Source organism: Coenobita brevimanus, chromosome 70, assembly GCF_032717465.1.
Source record: "Coenobita brevimanus isolate Jiangsu-jjx chromosome 70, ASM3271746v2, whole genome shotgun sequence".
Lineage (NCBI taxonomy): Eukaryota > Metazoa > Arthropoda > Malacostraca > Decapoda > Coenobitidae > Coenobita > Coenobita brevimanus.
In genome coordinates this window covers 16,946,864-16,964,272 of record NC_137023.1, presented here as the reverse complement: position 1 = coordinate 16,964,272, position 17,409 = coordinate 16,946,864, and the positions used below count along the sequence as shown (strand labels likewise).

General features: G+C 40.1%; 1 non-coding gene across 1 annotated transcript; it reads left to right on the top strand.

The window, feature by feature from the left end:
• The first annotated feature begins 2,644 nt into the window (after positions 1-2,644).
• On the top strand, positions 2,645-2,763 carry LOC145406518 (5S ribosomal RNA). The gene has a single exon (XR_013898543.1). It is a non-coding gene; the product is annotated as a 5S ribosomal RNA (ribosomal RNA).
• The last annotated feature ends 14,646 nt before the right edge of the window (positions 2,764-17,409 follow it).

Sequence of the window (17,409 nt, the reverse complement as noted above, 5' to 3'; positions counted from 1 at the left end):
GACAGTACTAAGAGGAAACTACTCATCATGGAAAGAAGTGACTAGTGGAGTACCACAGGGTTCAGTGCTGGCACCAATCATGTTTTTAGTGTATATAAATTATATAAACAGTAACACTGGAAATGAGAGCTATCTGAATATGTTTGGAGATGATGCAAAAATACAAAGGAAAATTACTAACACAGACTCTTGCAAAGAGCTACAAGAAGAATTAAATAAACTTCATGAATGGAGTAGTACATGGCAAATGGAATTCAATGTGGACAAGTGTCATGTAATCAAGTTTGGTAAAAGTGGAAAAAGACCTGATTAGGATTATAAGTTAGGAAATAAAACCCTATACAAATAAGAAAGAAAGACCTAGGTGTGATTATCAATAACAGACTATCTCCGGCTGACCACATCAGCGAGAAGGTACGGAACATGTATACACTGCTTGCAAATATGAGAATAGCATTCACATACATAAATGAAGACATGCTAAGAAGGATAATGACATCATTCATTAGACCAACCCTGGAATATGCATCAGTAGTCTGGAGTCCTCATCTCAAAAAGCATATAGACAAGATTGAAAAAGTTCAAAGGGCAGCTACAAGATGGATACCAAGCTTAAGGGACCTAAGCTGCAAAGAAAGACTAAATAAACTGAATCTACCAACTTTACAGGAGAGAAGGAAAAGAGGTGACATGATAATGCTATATAAGTGCATATCAGGGAAGGAGAAAATAGACATAAATGATTACTTAACATATGGAGAAGCATCAGCAAGAGGACACTGCAAAAAACTGCATAAGAAGAGAGGTGATAAAGATGTAAGGAAATTCAGTTTCCCAAACAGAGCAATTATTGATCAATGGAATGCACTACCGAATGAAATAGTGTGTGCCAAAACAATTCACAAATTTAAGGATATGTACGATAAATATGGTTTAAGACATGGGACAGTACGAGCATGACTCATTCCTGTAAAGATACAATTAGGTAGGTAAGAACAATTAGGTAAGAACACACACACACACACACACACACACACACACACACACACACACACACACCTACCACCCCCCCCTCCCCACCACATCCCACACATACATGACGTGTGCGCTGATCGGGTAAAACATTACCCTGCCTTTGCTTCGCACGCAGAGAGTGCAACAACCCCACCCACCACTTTGCCTAAAGGACAGTTATTAGACTCTGCTATGTGACCTCTATCTACGACTGATTGCTCTCAGAATGGACGAGTTTCCGGTCAAAAAATTTTTGAAGTTAGATACTTGTATGGGTAAAACATACTCAGAAAATAACTATGTCAACCATTATTTCCAATAAAAATGTGCAGAAACATGAAAAAATCATAGATAAAGTAGCCGAAAAATCACGTGATACTGAAACGGCCTGTGATTGGTTGTGATGTCACCTCACTGAGGCAGCATAGTCTGCTTTCTTAACGTTTAGGCAGGATACACTGTGCTTATTTCTGACCTCTAAGAATGTCCGGTGACAAGAGGAATAATTGCTAATGTTTCGCTTCAATGTGTAAGTGCACTGACAAAAGCACAGTAGGGAAATTATTCCTCTGTATACTAGCCAATAATAATAAACGAAAGCAGTGGTGGCTGGCTGCTCGTTGGAAGTTCCCAGTGCTGGAATGCAGTCTTTACTGTTGTGAAAATATTATATTCTTCACCATATAGGTTCATATACACCTAATTATCTGAAATTCAGTCAAAAAACTATGCTTTATTTAATTATTAATAGAATATTAAGAGTCAGAGCAAAAACGTGCTAAGGTTAGCAGGTATTTCTACTTTAGATCGCCAACATGCCTTGACAGACTTCTGTTTTGCACAGCTACTGATTTTAAGGATAAATAAGTGCATTTGTATGTTAAATTAATATTCATACAAAGCAGAAGTCTGCCAATGCAAGCTGTTCAGCTAAAGGAGAAACACTTCCGCTAATTTTAGCCCGTTTTCGCTGTGAATCCGGATTTTTTAAAAGGTAAAATTATATACAAAAATTTGACCAGATTTCGAGTAATTAGGTGAGTATGAACATCTATGGTGATAATATCTGTAACACTTACCAATTAAAAAGTGCCAATTCGGTGTTGATTCTGTAAATGACCGCCGATTCGGTATTTCGCCACACTCCCCTGAAGTACCGTAGTTGAGCTACTGAAACTTTTTTTTCTTCTGAACACTAATAATGAAGAGGTCAATATTATGATATGAGCATAATACCATCATAAACGTATACAACTGATACTGTACGGCATACATTTAACACTTCCCGCCTCATGAGGTACGAGCACCGCTCGGGAATGGTGTAGCTGTAAAGCTACTTCTGGTCGATTTCACCACAATTTACTTACCAAACAGGTACCACCCATTTACACCATGAAAAATATTCCTTCACAACATACCTGAAGGAGGTAGTTTGGATCTACGGTGGCCATGTAGGTACAACTATCATCTCTGTTACTGGTAAAGTATTGTGTGATGGATTGGAGCGTCGTCTGCAGTGTGAATGCTGACGTCATCGCCAACATGGCGGCTCCTTCCCTCCAGCCGCAAAGAATTAAAGTTATCACGTCTTGTTCAGTGCAAATGATCAATTAAATTAAAAGATACATATGCCAACGGCCATACCACGTTGAGTACACCGCTTCCAGTCCGATCAGCGAAGTTAAGCAACGTTGGGTCTGGTTAGTACTTGGATGGGTGACCGCCTGGGAACACCAGATGCTGTTGGCATCCCTACGTGTCAAGTCGGGTTGGTGGAGGATTAGTGCCCCTCCCTGTAAACAATTAACTCTAAGCCTTTGGCCACCCCGTTTGGGATACATGGCGTCTGGCAATGAATGAATGAAACATATACCGTAAGTTTTTAAGTACATGGCAGAGTGCACTGGCCATGTTTATCCAGAACCGACAACTCGTCTATCCATAATTGACTATTCCATGACGTTTGATACAGTTTAGGTGAAAACCCTTTCTGTTAACCTTGCATGTGATCCAGAATTTGACCTTGCTTTGACCATTACTTTTGTCTGTTCTCAAAATCGAATCCCTTTATCCTTGCTCTGCTCTGAACCCTTCCATAAAGTTTGGTGTAAAGTGGTGAAAAACTATTCAGGTTGCCCTTGGTCTGTGATCTTGAGCTGTGACCAGTTGTTCGGAGAACTATATATTCAGTCCCATGGCTGATCTTAATCCCTTCCGCTAAATTTGATTGTAATTTGGTCATAGATGCTTTAGATATTTTGTTCACACAGACACACGGGTTGAAAACTGACCTTGTCTTATAGCCTCAATTCTTGATTGGCCTCAGAATCGAATCTCTTCATTCTTCCTTTACCCTTAACTTTTTCGCTAAGTTTGGAATAACGTGTTTAAAAATGGTGAATGTTGCATTTAATAGGTAAAATTTTGACCTATCTCTGTGCCTTTGACATATTAACCCGTTAGTTGATCCTAAACCATTCCAACAAATTTGGATAAATAAGATAGAAACTGTTGAACTTGTATTGTTGTCAGACAAACAGACCGATTTATCTATTTGACCAGACATGGGCAACATGTGGCTCGGATGCACCCACCAGGGGGCCCATTGAACCGCGTGATAATTGCATGGTTATTGTCTCAGTATTTATAAAATGTGAGTGCTGAAACTGATGAGACACTGACGTACGGAATTTAGTACTATGAACCATAATAAATGGTTACACTTAGTACGAAAGTAACTAAATTTGACAATCGTTATTTATATTTTATATTGAAACTATCTCTCTCTCTCTCTCTCTCTCTCTCTCTAATATATATATATATATATATATATATATATATATATATATATACAGTGAGATACGTCGATAGATAGATAGATAGATAGAGATATACAAGGAGTATATTTTTCTCCAGTGATTAATACCCTAGACTAGCCTCGCTGCACTTGGAAGGAAGAAGACTGACTTCTTTGGCAGCAAGGATATAAGTGAGCTGCTTTTCTTGCTGACAGTTTATCATGTCCATCTACAGGTGTCAGTTCATAGATGAATATTAAAAATTAATATTACATATGCTGCAGTAAATATTCCTCCAGATTTTGACTGCTTTGTCAAAGGCATCCAAACTCAATTGTTTCAGTAATGCTGACTAAAATGGGACACATTTTCATTCCTTCTACCATTAGAATAAATTGTAGGTAAAATGTGAAGTAATCGTGTACCGTACCTTTCCGTAACAGTTCATCACGTAGCGAGGATATTCGCTTCGAATGCAAGGATAGGGTTTTGTATGCAGTGCATCAAAATAAAAATATTCAATCATTCATGTTATTGACGATCGCATACTATTTTGGGCTGTGAAGCCCATGCCCAGAGCGTAGGGCTTCGAGACTAAGCTTCCAATAATTCAAAACATTTATGGGTAGGAGACCGACCAACGACCCTGGTGGCGTCAACATGGTAGAAAAACCTCGGGGGACCTCTTATACTCGATCCTTGGCATGTAGGCAACCGTATGCTTCGACCTGAGTGCTCTGCCAATCGCGCCACGAAGTAAAAGTAATTCAGACAGACGGCAGTCAATCTGACTTAACCCGTATCTAGTTGAAAGTATCTTTACACATGAAAAAAAAGAAGTGGTCCGCGGGTCGATATTATCTATCAAACTGTAGCCAGACGCCATAATTCTGCTTTGTCTTCTGAATTAGTTGTTTGATGGAGAGGGGGGACATTAACCCTCAGCCATCCCACTTACTGACACCTAGAGAACACGAATGGGTTGGTTATAAGGTTACCACCCAAAGTGGTAAATGGTTTCCTGGCTTACATGAAACCACTTGGCTTCTCACTCAATGTAATGCCGCCTGAAAAGGAAAGAGGGATAATATAATGTGACAGAAAAGATGGAAAAAACAGAAAAATAAAGAGGTAGAAGCAGAAAAAGAGTGATACAAAGAGTGATAAAGAAGCCGGCAGCACTGCATGAAATGAATGGATGATGATCGCCACCAACTACCATCTAAGTCGGTACCAAAAATCAGAATTCGATCCACCAACTCAGAGGTTGCCCAAGCCTGGATTAGGCAAACTGACAGACAGACACTCACCGATCAAAACATAATACCCACTCCCTCTTCACAAGCCATGTTGTAAATAATGCATGCAAGATCAATAGATGGTGACTAACATGAAGTATGAAGTGATATGCAACAACACACACTGGCTGAAATTATCATTACACTGTGACCTTGAGCACTGGGTTACTTTCAAGGTCGAATACTTTTATCGTTCAATTACCCCGTGTCATTACACCATCGCTGATACAAATCGGATTAAGAAATGTGTCAACTGACCTTGCCATGTTATCACGATCTTTGGTATACTGTATTCAAGAAAATAATTGGACGCCTGCTAGGCTGACCTTTAGACTTTCACCATTTTTAGTTCAAATCACATTAAGGCTGTGTTAGTTAACTATTTTGTTCACACACAGCACAAACACAGGTTGGACATTTACCTTTAACTATTTGCCCTCAGATGCGACTCCCTTCATATTCTTTATTCTCGAAAATAATAGAACGCTCCCTAGGCTGACCTTTAGCACTTTCACCAATTTTAGTTCAGATCACATTCAGGTTGTGTTAGTTAATTTTTTCACACACAGCACAAACACAGGTCGGAAATTTACCTTTGACTGTTTGCCCTCAGATTCGACTGTCTTCATTCTCCTTTTACCTTTAACCCTGCCATTATGTTTGGTATAGACCAAATCATAGTTATTTAAATTAACCTGGGCAATCGATCTTGACCATAGACGTTTTGCAGTTCAAAACACTCGATCAGCTCACTGGCTGACGCTAGCAAAACGACTAAGTTAGGTCGTTGAGACCAAAACTCGTATCATACTGTCATACACTACAATTATAACTTACTCGCCTTAAACCTCATTCCTTATGTTATTCACATAATCAGTCTGTTGCAGAGTAAAATTTTGACATGTTTGCCAACAAAAAATGAAAACTCGCCTTCATTGGCCAACTTAGAAGGACAAGGTTTTCCAATCACTTGCATTCATCACAAGATTAACTTTTACAGTATGATGCTTTAACCTTTTCCCTCTCTTCAATCTGTGTGTGTGTGTGTGTGTGTGTGTGTGTGTGTGTGTGTGTGTGTGTGTAAGCAACTGAAAAGCCGAAAAAAATTAAGTGAAACATAAGAAAAATAATGCATGCGTGTGTAAGAAAATAAACTAAAGGAACTGAAGAAAGCATGCGTGGCCAAGGAGACGGAAGCCAAAAAAGATTAGGAGCGAAACTTGAGCTGTGGCACGGAAAGAGTCTGAGAAACAGCTGAGTACGAAGTTGGACAGCTAAAACTTTCTTGAAAAAAAAAAAAAAAAAAAAGGAAACGTAAGCGAAGGAAGGATGTAATTTGACGGTTGGAAACAACACAGGGCTGTAAAACATAGTAAAAACATTCTAGCCAGAAAATGGCTCAAAGCCTTGCGAAATTGCAAGAACTTAGAGTACACACACACACACACACACACACACATATATATATATATATATATATATATATATATATATATATAGTTGTGGTATGCTTGATCAAACTGAGAGGAGTGAAGTGGACTGGAAGAGAGAGGAGCAGTCAGGGAGAAAGACTGAAAGTCGAGAAGTTGAGGATCAAAGAAATGGAAGATGAATGCAGGACCAAAGTAGGGGAGGAGTTAGCATCAGTGAATTGGAATGAAATGGATCTGGACAGCTTGTGGAATGCATATTGGGATTGCTTAGTTGAAAATGCTAAAGCGGTGTGTGGTGTGGTAAGCGTAAAAACAATGAAGAAAGGTACGGCATGATGGGATAATAAGGTTAAGAGAGCAGTAGAGGAAAAGAGGAAGAAGTGGCTAGAGTGGTAACAGGACAGGGGTTCAATTGAAATGAGAACTGAATAACTGAGAGCAGAAGCAAGTAAAGAGACTAATGAATAGAAAAAAGGAGGTAAATGATGATCTAGGAAGAAAAATGAATGCAAACTACAGTACTAAGAAAATAGGAAGTTACTCTGGACACAGTTGCGGAAATGTGGAAGTGAAACCGGATAGAAATGTGATAGTGTGAAGTATTTAGGTGGTAGATTATAAACCCATGGGGATGACGTAAAAACCACGTGGAAAGAAATATTTTGAAAGCCTGATAAATGGGAATAGAGAGCGCAGGACGGCTGTAAACATGATTGGTTTTGGGGGTGTGCAGAGAAGGAATGCAGTGCCAGGAGACGTGATACTCACACAGGTGAAGGGCGCTGTGAATAGGCTGAAAAACGGGAAAGCAGCTGAGGTTGATGAGGTGTATGCAGAGATGATTAAGTGTACTGTAGTGGAGAGAGCAGAAAGAAGTGCTTGTTGGATATATGTAAGAAGGCATGGACGAGTGAAACTGTGCCAGCAGAGTGGAAAAAAGTTGTGATTGTATCCCTGTACAAAAATGAAGGTGAGCGAAGTGAGTGCAAGATTTATCGTTTATTGTGTGTGATAGGGAGGGTATATGGAAGAATTACTATAGAGAAAGTAAGAGAGATATCAGAAGTCGTTGCCAGTGATGAACAGGGTGGCCTTAGAAGTGGCAGATGATGCGTGGATCAAATATTATATAGCGAAGAAGGCTTGTGAGAAGGACCATAAGGTGTTTATGGCATTCATGGTTCTGAAGAAAGCATACGACAAAGTGGACAGAAAAGGATTGTGGAAAGTTTAGTGCATATACGGTGCCGATCATAAGCTGGTAGGTGCCGCTAAGAGGTTTTATGATGGTAGTGAAGCATGTGTAAGAGTTAATGGGCATCTAAGTGACTGGTTCACGACCGGTGTGGGCGTGAGACAAGTTTGTGTGATGTCCTCAAGGTTGTTCAATATATTCGTATATATGGATGGGGTGATAAGAGAAGTAAAAACACGAGCAATGCAGAGGGGGATGGCGATGGTAATGAATGGTGCTGGATGGAAGATATCAAATTTGTTGTACGCTGATGATGCAGTATTACTTGCAAATACCGGACAAGTACTTGGTAGACTACTGCAGAGTTTTGCTGATGTCTGTGAACGTCGTGCCTTGAGAGTATATGTAGAAAAGAGTAAGGTTATTGTTATTGAGGTAGAAGGTGACCCCCAGTGCGATGTTACAGTTAATGCAGAGAGACCGGAATTAGTTAGGGAGTTCAGATATCTGGGTACAGTGATAGAAAAGAGAGGAGCGTGTGCAAAAAAAAAGTAGGAAGCAGAGTGACACAAGCATGGAAAGTAGCTGGTGCAATGATGGCCTTGATAAGAAACAGAGGCTTGAGTGCTGCAGCCTCACGAGGCTTACATGAAGGAGTGATAGTGTCAGGTTTAACATATGCTGCACGAGGCTTACACGAAGGAGTGATAGTGTCAGCTTTAACATATGGATGTGAGAATATTGTGTGGCATGAAAATGAAGAGTCAAGCGTGAGAACAATGGAGATGAGACTGCTGAGGAATGTATGTGGAATACAACGACTGGACAGGATAAGAAATAATGTGATTTGTGAAAGACGTTGAGTGAGCAAGTCTGTGGACACCAGAATCGAAGAGAGTGTTCTGAGATGGTATGGTCATGTGGAGAGAAGAGATAACAATAGAGTGGTGAAAATGGTATATCTGGGCGAATTTGAGGAAGGAAGAAGGCGAGGTAGGCCAAGGAGAAGGTGGAGAGATATGATGGATGAGTGTGTGAGGAAGAGAGTTTTGGAAGTCGGTGAGGCTAGGGAACTGGCAAGATATCAAGCTGGCTAGATGAATATTGTGAGGAGAAGTGCATGATCAGGGATTTGGCACCCCTTTTAACGCGACAGCATCCGGACTGAGTCTATCGGATACGTTCATGTGAAGCTACAGAACGTGATTTTTTGGCATATTCGATAAACCCAGGATTTTGGGGGCTTGCCTGATGAGTGGGGTGGCACATTGGACTGGGCACATTTGGGCGGTCTGGACATTGCTACTCCTCACCCTGCCCTAGGGTAGGAAAGGAGGTCCGGATGATGAAGATGGTGATGATATATATTGTTACGGAACAGAGAGAGATAATGAACACTTCAAGTGAGAATACTAAAATCACTACTGTCCCGCAAAGTTCCAGATTCAAAACAAGAGTTAGGTAAAATTACAAGTTAAAGTTTAATGCTCAAACTAACAACTAAACATTCAGGACTCATAAGGATAATGTAATGGCAAAACAGGTTACATATATGGTTAACTGCAATAGCCTCTATTAACATGAATTTACCAAGAGCAAATTTATCTAAGTCAGCCGTGATAAATGAGAAAACCGGATAATGCTCAGTTAAAGCAAGATATATTATTACAGATACAAAATATTATTAATAATGGCTGACATTAAAAACTCTACATGAATCACAAAAAACCTTACCAGGCCTACGAATTAACGCCTTGGGCCTTACAGTACAAGAAAAATGGTAACAACACTTATACTCAAATTATACAGCAGCTAGATGGCTGGAGACTTCCTGAGCACTCACAAAAATAATAATACACTATACAGGGGAGGACAGAGATGTGAACAAAATGAGGAGTAGATCTAAGTGGCAATTAATGCAGAGACTGAGCTCATTATATAGGAGCCGGCAGAGTTTGATACAACTTGTAAGACGGACGCGCAAATGAGGGCACAGAGGACGAAGAGTTGACACTCCTGCTCTGAACTACAGAAAGAACGACTTACTCTACTATAAGGGGGAGAAGGGGGGAGTGAAATAGAACACGCAAGCCTGGTCACTATCGAAGCCACGAGGCGAATTGTGATCAAACATGCAGCATACTGTACGTTAGAATTATACAAAGGATGATGAAATCATAGGCTATGTAACACCTCCCCACAAAGAAAAAGAAATTTACAAAGGAAATTTCTTATTACTCTAAAACAATCTGTCTAAAGTCTAGATAAGCAATCTGCAATAACATTTTCTTTCCCCTTGACATGTTGTATGTCTAATGAATACTCCTGAAGATGTAAACTCCATCTTGTCAATCTCTGATTTTTATCTTTAAACTTACTAAGGAATTTCAGTGGGTTATGATCGGTATAAATGACTATGGGGTCAAAACCAGAACAAAAATAAAATGAAAAATGCTGTAAACCCAAAATCAAGGCCAAAAGCTCTTTCTCAATAGTGGAGTAGTTCTTTTGAGGTGGAGTGAACTTCTTACTGTAATAAGATACAGGGTGTTCAATACCCTGATCATCCTCTTGCAGCAAAACAGCCCCAGCTCCTGTATCACTTGCGTCAACAGCCATCTTAAAAGGCTTAGCAAAATTTGGAGTAGTGAGCACTGGCTGACTTAATAGGATAGCTTTAAGTTTACTGAAAGAAGATTCACAGTTATCGGTCCAGACATATTTAACTCCCTTTTTCAGTAGGTCTGTAAGTGGTGATACAAGAATTGAAAAGTTAGGAACAAATCTCCTGTAATAACCTACCATTCCCAAAAATCTTTGTAGCTCTTTCCTACTTTTAGGTCTGGGAAGATCACTTATAACCTGAACCTTAGCTCCTGGTGGTGCAACGTGTCCATCACCAATTACCCACCCAAGGTACTGAACTTTAGCTTGACCAAACTCACACTTTGATAAATTAGCTACAAGATTAGCCTGAACCAAACGCTCAAGAAATTTACTGACATGGCATAGGTGATCTTTCCAGTTGTCACTGAAGATTAATACATCATCAATATAAACAACACACCCTGCCAAATCCTCTGTTACAATATTCATGAGCTTCTGAAAAGTGGCTGGTGCATTCTTCATACCATATGGCATTACAGAACATGCAAAAGTCTTTCCTAGTGTTACAAAACATGAGATCTCCCTAGCACGTTCAGTCATAGGTACTTGCCAGTATCCCTTTAACAAATCAAACTTACTTATGTACCTAGCCTCTCCTATCTTGTCTATGCAATCTTCCACGCGAGGGAGAGAGTAAGTGTCTGTTTTGGTTATCTGATTAACACGTCTGTAGTCGATGCAAAGCTACTGAGACCCACCTGGCTTAGGGACTAGAATGACAGGAGAACTCCACTCGCTCTGACAGGGCTCAATCATCTTGTGGTCCAACAGGTAGCCAAGCTCCTTCTGAATGAGAGGAACTTTCACTGGGTTCACACGGTAAGGAGGCAGTTTAATTGGCTTTGCGTCTCCAACATCGACATCATGCATCAACACAGTGGTTCTTCCTGGAGTGGCACGGAAAACTTGCGGGTACTCCTGCAGTAATGCCGAAAACTCCTGCCTTTCCTCGGGAGCTAGATGAGAGAGCTTAGTCTGGAGATCATTCATGATATCAGGATTCTTCCCCAAACTATCACTCAGGCTCATACTGCATGGGAGAGCTTCACTTGCAGACTCGGGTGGAACAGCTACAGTGCAGACTGGATTATTTTCGTCCCGCCTGTGATATAACTTTAGCATGTTGATGTGACAAAGTTGCTTGTTCTTTCTACGATCTGGTGTGGCGATGACATAGTTGACATCACTGAGTTTCTTCTCCACGAAATAAGGACCACTAAACTTGGCTTGAAGAGGTTGCCCATGAACCGGTAGCAGAATCAAAACCTGATCTCCTGGCTGAAAGTGGTGTAACCTGGACTTCTTATCATACCAAGTCTTCATCTTCTCCTGAGCAGCTCCTAAATTCTCTCTCGCAAGCTGTAAAGCAGTGGACAGCCGTTCTTTGAACTTCATCACATACTCCAGCAGGTTGACGTCATCTTCCTCCGACAGCCAGCATTCCTCGAGTAGCTTAAGGGGTCTTCTTACTTCATGGCCAAACAGTAGTTCAAAAGGTGAGAAGCCCAGTGATTCATTTGGAGATTCTCTTGCGGCAAATACAACGAATGGAAGACCTTTATCCCAGTCTTTCTGATGTTCCAAACAGTATTTCTTGAGCATCGATTTGAGTGTTTGATGATATCTCTCCAACGCTCCTTGGGTCTGGGGATGGTAAGCTGAAGACGTGATCTGGGTGATGCCCAACTCTTTCAGAGACTGCTTGAAAACATTTGACATCAAATTACTTCCTCGGTCTGACTGTACCTCCTTGGGCAGACCAAACTTTGTGAAGAACCCTAGCATTTCCTTAACCACGTTCTTTGCTGAGATATTTCTAAGTGGAATGGCTTCAGGATAACGAGTAGCCATATCAATCAGGGTCAACACATAAGAAAATCCTGAAGAAGTCTTAGGAAGAGGGCCCACAGTATCCACCAACACACGGGTGAAAGGCGCCTCAAAAGGAGGAATGGGAACTAGAGGTGCAACCTTTTCGGTCTGATTACACTTCCCCACAACTTGACAGGTGTGACAAGACTTACAATACAATAGACATCCCTGAAGATACCTGGCCAGTAGAAGTGTTTCAAAATGCGTGCCACAGTCTTCCTCACTCCAAGGTGTCCTGCCAAACTGGAATCATGAGATACTCTAATGATATCCTGCCTACAAACACGAGGGATGACAACTTGATGTACAACCTCCCATTCACAGTCGGCTGATACTGCTGGGGGTCTCCACTTCCTCATAAGTACTCCTGACTTTATATAATAACAAGTAGAAGCACCAGCTGACTCTTCCTCACTGCAAGCAGAGTTAGCTAGACCTTTCAACTCAGGGTCAGCAACCTGCAACTCAACCAACTCTTGACGAGACAAATTATCAACACTACGCGGTACTGCCTCATCTGGTGAGTGGTCCAAATTAGCAAAAAAATTGTCAGCTAGGATAACATCATCATCATCATTATCCTCTAAATCACCAGTAACTTTAGACTTAGCCCTAGTGACAGCACATGCAGGGAACACATCAGGGACATCACAATCCTGGGACGCAGCCACTGGCTCACTAGACAACTGAGGAGCTGGACACACTTGACTTCCACCAATATCATTTCCAAGTAAGAAAGTTACACCTGACATTGGGAGTGTCTCAACCAACCCAACCATAACGAAACCATTAACAAAACCAGACTCTAAATTCACTCTGCACAGAGGGACAGAGAAGTAAATATTCCCTACACCTTGTAAGATTACAGTCTCATCAGAGGAATTAACATTAGAGCCTAGAACACTGGTCAGCATAAGGGATTGGCAAGCACCTGTATCACGATATATTTGAACTGATTTCCTGTCATTACTGTCCAGAGGACTGACAAAACCATCAGACAGGAAATTAGCACACGAACTCTTGAGAGTGTCACCCACGTTACTGCTCAAAAGAGGAGCTCCACCATGAGAATTTAAGTTACCCCTCAAAGCAGGTTCAGTTAACTCAGTTAAAGAATTATGGGAACTCTCAAGGGTGGACACTAGACCAATTGACTGAATATTTAAAGACTCCTTTTTGTTCACATCACGCTGTCTCCTGAAACATTTCTCCGTAGTATGACTAAGCTTACTACAATAAGTACATTTACTTTTCTGAAATCTAGAGGTGAAGCTGGTATTTACTTCCTGAGAAACATCATCTTTATTCTCTTTCCTGTTACCTGTACTCCGAGTAGAGGCAACGTACTTACTCTAAGCTTTCCTTTTTTCTCTAGAATATCTCTTGTGAGTGAGAACATATTCATCAGCTAAAACTGCAGCATCAGACAAATTATCTATTCTTCTCTCATCAAGATATAGGCTTACATCTTTACTAATACACCTTTTGAAGTCCTCCAGCAAAATCATCTGCTTAAATTTACCAAAATCAGAATCCACATTCTTAGAATTTAACCACTGGTCTAACAGATCTTCTTTGATTTTTGCATACTCAACATGGGATTGCTTACCTTGCTTGTAAGTTGTCCTAAATTTTACTCTATAGGCTTCAGGAACAAACTCACAGGCCTTAAGAATCAAGCTCTTAACTACATCATAATTATCAGATTGATCCTGAGGCAAAGATCCATAAGTCACTTGAGCTTTACCGGTGAGAACAGTTTGAAGGAGTACTGGCCAATACTCCTTGGGCCAATTAAAACTTGTAGCTACCCTCTCAAACAACTGAAAATACTTTGTTAAATCAGATTCATTAAAAGGAGGGACAAGTTTAACATTTTTAGCCACATCAAAATCAGAGCTAGATGATCCAGTTCCACATTGTTTCATGCGATACTCATGGTCTGCCTGAATCCTAGCAAGTTCAACTTGTGCCTCAGCCTCCTTAGCACGAGACTCCGCCTCCTTAGCCTGAGCCTCCTGCAGGGCTAGCTGTAACTTAGCTAATTCAATCTGCGTTTGCTCATTTGGAGGAGTTACATTAAACAAGCTTTCATTAATCATGTCAACAATTTGATCTTTAGAATGATGAGAGCGAACAGCAATTCCCAATTGTTGAGCAACAAGCTTAAGTTCATTCTTTGTTCTGTTTTCTACATCACACACTGTTTGCACATTTGACAAAAAATCTTTGGCTTCATCAAGCGTAGTAATAGTAGACATCATGAATAAATCACAGTCACAAAATATCAAGCAATATCCTTATGATAATATCCTGAATATCCTGATAAGAGGTCGCCAAATTTATATTACGGAACAGAGAAAGATAATGTACACTTTAAATGAGAATACTAAAAATCACTACTGTCCCGTAAAGTTCCAGGTTCAAAACAAAAGAGTTAGGTAAAATTACAGGTTAAAGTTTAATGCTCAAACTAACAACAAAACATTCAGGACTCATAAGGATAATGTAATGGCAAAAAACAGGTTAAATATATGGTTAACTGCAATAGCCTCTATTAACACGAAATTAGCAAGAGTAAATTTATCTAAGTCAGCCCTGATAAAATGAAAATACACTGGGTAATGCTCAGTGAATGCAAGATAAATTATTACAGATACAAACTATTATGAACAATGGCTAACAATAAGAACCTTACATGAATTACAAAAACCTCACTAGGCCTACAAATTAACAACTTATGCTATACAGTACAAGAACAAAATGCAATAACACTTATACTCAAATTACACAGCTGCTAGATGGTTGGAGACTTCCTGAGCACTCACAACAGTAACTGTACAGGGGAGGACAGAGATGTGAACAAAATGAGGAGTAGATCTAAGTGGCAATAATGCAGAGACTGAGCTCATTATACAAGGGCCAGCAGAGCTTGATACAACTTGTAAGAAGGACGCGCAAATGAAGCCATGGGGACAAAGAGTTGACAATCCCGCTCTGAACAACAGAAAGAACGACTTACTCTACTATAACGGTAGAAGCGGGGAGTGAGGTAGAACACGCTCTTGATCAAACAGGCAGCACACTGTACGTTAGAATTACACAAAGGATGATGAAATCATAGGCTATGTAACAATATATATATATATATATATATATATATATATATATATATATATACTGTGTGTATATATATATATATATATATATATATATATATACATATACTGTGTATATATATATATATATATATATATATATATATATATATAAATTGATATATTTACCCCTTCACGATAACGCGCTTGTCGTCATTTGGAAGTGTCTGCAACTATATGCAAAGACGTGTTTGTCATCATAAAAGCATAAAAACTTATGTCAAAGAAATAGTTTTCGGCCGATATGCGTCATTTTTGGACCCGTCATAGTTCCCGCATGTGTCATCAAAAGTAATGACTTGGCAACCTCGGGGCCCGAGACGTGCAGCAGCCCAGCCATGTTGATTAGTTCCGCATCAGCTGTCAAGGGAGAAAGTAGTGCATGGTTGGGCATTTAAATCTTACTCTATTTACGCCATCCCGGGATGCGCATCATATTCCACTATACCATTAGTGCTTGTGTTTACTTTTTGGGCACGATTTTGATTAGATTTGGTGTTTGAAATTGGAAATTAGGTTTTTGTGAATCATTCATGACCGTTATTCTGCCGTTGGCCCAACGAAGATTGTGGTAGGTCTACCCTGTTTATTGACGGTTCCCAACAACTACACTTCCTCTACCCTGCACCCACTGTGAGTATTCAACCATTGAATAATAGTGACAGTGAATCAGGTGAATATAGTGTGCAATAGCCAGTGAGGAAGGACATGGTGAAACATTTAGCTGAGGGAGCTGGGAAACTGCCTGATGACACAACGTTGTCTCTAGGGGAAAATTTGCCAAGGTGTTGATGAAGTCCTTGTTTTATGCTGATATATGGTGGATAGTGTAATTGTGCAACAGATAGGAGTATAGTGCAGCAAGTGTACGTGATGAAATATTGGCTAGGGCAGGAGTCATGTACGCCTGGCCACGGCATGCTGTTGTCAGGAGGGGATAAAATAAGCGAGGTTTATAGGGATATTTGATTTTATCATATTGTTATATTTATTTCTTATGCTTTCTGTGTGAAATAAAGCATGAGTGTTATTGATATGTTTATCGTATGCTTGTGTGGATGAACGTAAACACAGCACCACGTGCCCGTCGGAAAATATCGTCTGCGATACCTTAGGTATCGCAGATGTGACATACAGAGCACGATCAGGTACTGTTGTGGTGAAATATCATGTATGTCTGATAAAATGATGGATATGATTATGTGTATTGTGAAATAAAATCGTAAACAGTGCAGCATCTTCTGGTAAGGGAAACATCATCTGCTACACTTTAGCAGACAGGTAAGGGCCACGTACTTGTACTTATTGTTGTGTAATATACTGTTTATCTCATATATTGATATAAGGCTATGTTTTATCTGAAAAGACAGTGAAAAAGTGAGCCACGTCCTCATAAGGAAGAGTGTGTGCCGTACACCTGAGCTAGCACAAAGGTAGCGAAATGCAACGCGAGGTTTGGAACACACTGCCCCCAAGAAATAGGCCCTGAGCCTTTGCCCAGAGTCGGACACATAAAAAAAAAACAAAAAAAAAACATGCATTTACATATATATATATTTTTTTCTTGGTAAAATCTACCGTGTTGCCCATGTACTTATATATTTGGCTATGCTTTATGTGTAAAGACGGTGAAAGACTGACCTACTGCAGCGTGTTCTCTTAATGGAAACACCATCTGCTACACCTTAGCGCACAGGTAACTGCCTATGGAACACTTCCATTTACATGTTACTGGTGAAATGTATTGTGTATCTCATAAAAATGATAGATTTGGTTATGTGTAATGTCCAAAGAAAATGAAAGAGGTAACCACGTGCTACTGTCCCCTACCTGTGTGCTAAGTCAGGTGTATGAGACGATGTTTTCCAAGGACATACACGTATATCATGAACCCTTGATTGTGCCAGTGTTGAGCCAAGTTCTTGGCTGGCTGTGAATAACATATCTTTACTCCTTTATTGCAGCTCACACTCC